The sequence below is a fragment of the Propithecus coquereli genome, unplaced genomic scaffold (assembly GCF_000956105.1).
Source record: "Propithecus coquereli isolate 6110/MARCELLA unplaced genomic scaffold, Pcoq_1.0 Scaffold53, whole genome shotgun sequence".
Lineage (NCBI taxonomy): Eukaryota > Metazoa > Chordata > Mammalia > Primates > Indriidae > Propithecus > Propithecus coquereli.
This window is the reverse complement of record NW_012151174.1, coordinates 5,884,428-5,890,375: the sequence shown is the minus strand read 5'-3', so window position 1 is coordinate 5,890,375 and position 5,948 is coordinate 5,884,428.

Here is a 5,948-nt window from a genome sequence, read left to right as displayed (position 1 = left end):
AGTTGGAGATACAAGTAATGCTTTCAAGGTTATAAATTTTCCTTTAAATATTGTTTGAATTTGCATCTTACATGGTTTTGGTACATAATCTGTTGATTTTCAGTTGTACATACTTAATAATTTTCATTGTGTTTTCTTTTTCAATGCAAGAGTAAGTCAGAAGTGATTAATTTTTAGTTTTGCCGTCTTTTGGCTTTCGTTTCTAACATCGTATTGTAGTCATGGAACAGGGTCTTATCGCCTGTATTCTTTGCAATTTTTTGAGTCCTCCTTTGTGGTCTTGTATTGAGTCAATTCAAAACTAATGCTAAATAGGGGCTACAAAGTAATGTTTATTCAATTTAAGGGAGGTGGTCAGATTTTATGCACATATCCAAGGTTTGTTAATTACCTCATTTAAATACTTGCCAACTGGCTACTTTTTATCTGTTCTGTCAGTTTCAAAGTAGGAAGTGTTGAAAATATTTATCTGTGATTGAGAATTGGTCAATTTCTCCTTAAAATATTTCGGTATTTGTTACATTTGAGATCATGTTGGTAAGATATATTTAAGTAACCTGGGGAACTTTTTAGAAAAATGCATATTCCTGAACCGTGAGATCTAGACTGACTAAAGAAGAGCTTTAGGGGTTTGAGGTTATGTAGTAAGTTCCTAAGTTAAGGAATTTAGAACTTAATTGTTTCATTTTTAAACAACTTTCTTACTAGATGATCTTATCCGTGCTAATGATATTAAAAATATTAATATTCACAAATATGTATTTCCAGCCCAGACTTTTACTTTGCATTCCAGATATGCAGCACTCTTGGCAATTCAACTTGGATGTTTCACGAGTATCTCAGATTTAATATGACCAAAATTGAACCCTTGTTATTTGCTGCTCCTCCAGTCTTTCGCACTGCAGTGCAGAGCACTCACATACCCAGCTGCTCAAGACAGAATTCTCAGATTCTTCCTTAATTTACCAATCTCCTTTAACCCACCCCCACATTCAGGAGCAGGTACCACTAAACATTTCCAAAAATATGGGTCATATTTGTCCACTTGTCTTCATTCACAATGCTGTCACACTAGCCCGAATCACAATCATTCTTCCTTTGGACTATTGTGATAGTTTCATAATGGTCTCTTACATTCTGAAAAAGAAATATTTTATAAGATAATGGTTTACATTTTTAGTTCAGTAGATATAATTAATTCTCCAGTGAATTCCCATGACAATTTTAATGAAACCCGCACCTCTTGTGGTCAAGGTCCTGTGTGATCTGGCCCCTGGTCACCTGTGTATCATCAGGAAGCTCTGTCCTCCCCCAGCTTTCTCCTTCCCCTAAGTCAACCACGCAGGTCTTTGATTTATTCTTATTTATACTCTTAACGCCAAGGGTTATCCCCTGTGCCTGGAATTTCTTTTTGCTCATAACCTCCACCTTTTGCAAGTCCTAGCTCCCAAACCTCCTCTGTCAATTTGGTATAGAGTTTCATGCTGTTTCTTCATTAAAACCTTTCCTCCCCCATCACTGCCTTGGTTCTGCCTATTTAATGATACTGTAGCAACCTCAAATTCTTCTTCGTAAAGTCCTTGTACTTGCATGAGTAATTACTTACTCAATACGTATGATCCCGAAGGGCAAGGATCCTCTTTACCTGATTCAGTGCTCTGTTGCCAGTGTCCAGGAGAGCACCTGGAGTAGAGTAGGTGATACGAACAAATACATAGATAAATAAATACATGAATAAACAGTGAGCAGAGGTTTCCAGTGTTTGATTGATTGTCTGAAACTTACGAAGGGCAGACAGGTTTGAGGATGGTAGAGACATCTTGTTGCAAGTAACATAAAATTCATTTACGTATAGTTTGTGTATATGTGTATAATACAATATTATGTATGTGTATAAGCATATACATATGTGTACATATATTTAAAATATGTAACAATAGTCATCTTATGTATTATATATGAATATACATATATTGAGATCTATTGAGTGTGTCTGTATCTATTGTATTTGTGTCCGTGTCTAAGGACAGCAGACAGAAGCAGATTGTGTGAATATATACATGTGTGTATAGATATGTGTGTTTGTGTGTATATATATATAAGGCGAGAGAGAGAGGAGAAATTGACAAAAGACAAAGTTATTTCTCTATGTAGATTTTTAAAAAATTAAAAACTATCAGGAGATAAAAATATTAAACTATGTATATCTTTGATTTTCTCCTGAAACTAAATTTGACAAGTATAATCATTAGACCAAAACATAGCAACATTCTGATGCCTATTGACAAATTGCCTTTCTAAAAATTTTAACATTATGTACTTTCTATTAACAATATATATTGGACACAAAGTAGGAAATAACTTTGTATTTCATTTTTCACCTTTAAAGATCTTTGCTAAGTGAATAGGTATTATTAGTGCTTTAAATTTTATTTCTTTGATGAATCGAAGGTTGAACATAATTTAGTATTTATTAGAGATCCTTGTTTCTTTTGAAAAGCTTTTTTCTTTCATTCTCATTACTGTTTTTTTACTTTTGTATGTTCATTATTTCTTAACAATATTTAAGAATTCTTTATATATTTGGGTTATTTATATTTTGGTGATCATTCATATTTAAAATTCCTTTAGACACTTTCTTTTTACATAAAATCTATTATGTCTTTATGATTTAATTCTACATGTTTAAGGTTAGAAGAAGCATCCATAGTTCAAGATTAAATATTTAGCTTTGTTTCTAGTACTTTTAATGTTCATTTTTTGCAGTTAATTTACTTTTACATCTTATTTAATAGCTCTGAAAGCCAATGACAAATTCTGGTAAAACTAGGAATTTGAATGTTAGTATGGGTCAGCCAGTAGGGAGTTATTCTTTACATTCAAAACATTTTAAGAGAATAATAATGTCTGAGGTAAATCTGAGCTTTTGAACTATATCAAGGAAAAATAATGTGGTATTTATTATATAGTCAGCTTAAAGATTCAATTTAAAGTTGACCATGCTAAGCAGAGGAATTCTGTAGATGTGAAGGTGGATTTATTACACCCATATCTGAACAATGTCTCCATTCTTCCTGTGCTTATCTCTTTCGTTATTAAAATACATTTCTCACTTGCTTTTAGATGGTCGGCAGTCGAACAAAAACTAGACACATATATTTGGTTATTTGTTGGTAAGTGTGGAAAGAAGTTGCACAGCTTTTTGAAATATGATAAAAGTCACTTTAATATTCAAAGACTAAAATGGATAGTTCAGAAATCCTCTAGATGTCTTTGGATTGAGCTTTATTTTGGCTTGTTCCTGGAGAATATGGAGTTTAAACATGTAATTTATAATTTCTAAATATATAAAAACAGATAATTGTCATTTTATGTAAAACTTATAATAATATTTCATATTCACCTTTCCTCTCTCTTATGACCCCTTCATTTGCCAAACCTTCTCAGGGCTATGAATTATTGTACTGCCTTGTTCAAAATAAATAAATTCAGGTTATCTGGTAAAAGCAGATGCTAACGCTAGATTCAGTAATTATCACATAAAATGGAGCTATACATATGGATGACTTTATCAGGTGATACCAGGTACTGAATATTTATCCCTCCAGCCACAATGGCTTCACATTATAAATTTATGACTTCTTGGTATCCACTATATAAGATGCTTCTAGAATTCTCAAATGAGCAAATCCTACCTCTTTCTTTTGGGGTTATGGTGTATATTTAAATATATATGCATTTGTACATATATATTTATGTATACATTTATATTATTTTCAGCTTCTAAACCACAACAACTTGGGATGGTAATCCTACATGGAAAAAAGAAAGAAAGAAAAAGGCTTTCAAAAACTGCATAAAATTCAAGATGTTCCTGCCAAAGAATCATTTGTGTCTGGAGGTTAACAAACATTCAAATTAAAAATGCTGAATGGAGACACATAGCACCTCTACATAAAATAAGAATGCTTGGTGGTGACCTTGAGGCATAGCATTTTAAATATTTCATGCACTTTTTTTCAAGGGAATCAATGCAGGTAAAATTTGTAGAATCTTACATAAAATCTGCTAGGGTTTCTTTTGTATTTACAAAGGGCAAAATAAAGAATTTTTAAAAAGTACAGATTCAGTCACTTCTGCCTTATCATACTTGGAAAGTATAAGCAATGGCTATTCTTAGGGTATAGAAGGGGGCTCAGAAACATTTGGGACAAGAGATTTTTCACAGTATCAAACCATTCTTTGTACTGACTGGATGAATTCCAAGGTAACTGTAGCCGAAGGGAAGATAACTGTTGCTCATTTTTTTCTTCTGTCCTAAAAATTCTGACAGTCACGCCGTTCCTTGCTTTTAGATGATGACCTCATTTCGTACTCCACTGAGAAAGCTGAGGAAAACAGAGACAAGCCCCTGCAGACTGCCCTTGCTCTGCAAACCCCCACGTGCTCTGTGCCTGCATAACCGTCACTGTGGAACTTAGATCTTAGTCCCTCTGTCCACTCAACCAACTCCGTCCTCTATTGCCTGCATCAAGATTTTTCTTCCTAATAATTCATATCAACATATGGTTATTTCTTTCATCTTAAAAAAAATCTCTTTTGACTTTATTTCCCTTACCAGTATCACCCCCTTTTTCCTCCTTTTTTTATACAAAAGTCTGAGCTATTCATTTCTGCTATTTCCCAAGTCTCTCATTGCCTTCTCTCCTGAAGCCACTCTAGTAAGATTTTTGCCCACCACCCTGTAATAAAATTCTGACTCCATATTTTGATGTTTTTTTGACAGCTTTTAAGCTTTATCCTTTCTTCCCCATGTGTGGGCAAACTGATAAGAAAGCCTATGCACTATTTTCTTTGGTGCCAATGGAAGTTTAAAACCTTGGAAGCTGGGGAAAGCCTCCCCCTGACCCTACTCCCCTAGCCACAATGTAACCCCCAAGCCAGTCTCCTTTCTTTGTTCTCTCTACCATTTGGATCTGTTTAGAAGGCTTGCTCTGCTCTGCCATGCGATGGGAACTGTAAACCTTTTCACACCCTCTTGGTCTGTGCATAGTGTCATCAGGACATCACACTCCCTGTGTTCCTATAACCCCTCAGACTGGACCTTCTCACATTCCTTTGCTGGTTCCCTCTCACTGCCTCCTGCTTTAAGGGCGCATAACCTAAGGCTAAGTTCTTGAATTGCTCATCTTTACTATTTATCTTCACTTCTTCACTTGTGCTGATGACTCTTAAATTCATATCTCTTTCCCATATCTCTCCCCTAACACTCAGACTCATAGATTCAACTCCGTACTCCATATCGGCTATATACTGTCACATTGCTTAGTGATGGGGATATGTTCTGAGAAATGCATTGTTGGGTGATTTCATTGTTGTGCAAACGTCATAGAGTGTACTTACACAAACCTCGATGGTACAGCCTACCACACACCTAGGATATACGGTAAAGCCTATTGCTCCTGGTTTACAAACCTGCACAGCATGTTACTGTACTGAATACTGGAGGCAATTGTAACACGATGGGAAGCATTTGTGTATCTAAACATAGAAAAGGTATAGGAAAAATGGTAAAAAAAAAAAAAAAAAAGGTAAAAAGTGGCACACTTGCATAGGGCACTTATCATAAATGGAGCTTGCAGGACTGGAAGTTGCTCTGGGTGAGTCCGTGAGTGGTGAGTGAGTGTGAAGGCCTAGGGCATTGCTGTACACTACTGTAGACTTTATAAACACTGTACACTTATGCTACACTTAATTTATGACAAAATTTCTTTCTTAAATCATAAATTCAACTTATCTTACTGAAATTTTTTATTTTATAAGCTTTTTTCTTATTAAAACATTTGACCCTTTTGTAATAACACTTAGCTGAAAACAAACACATTGTATAGCTGTACAAAACTATTTTCTCTCTTCATATTATTATTGAATAAGCTTTACTCTATTTT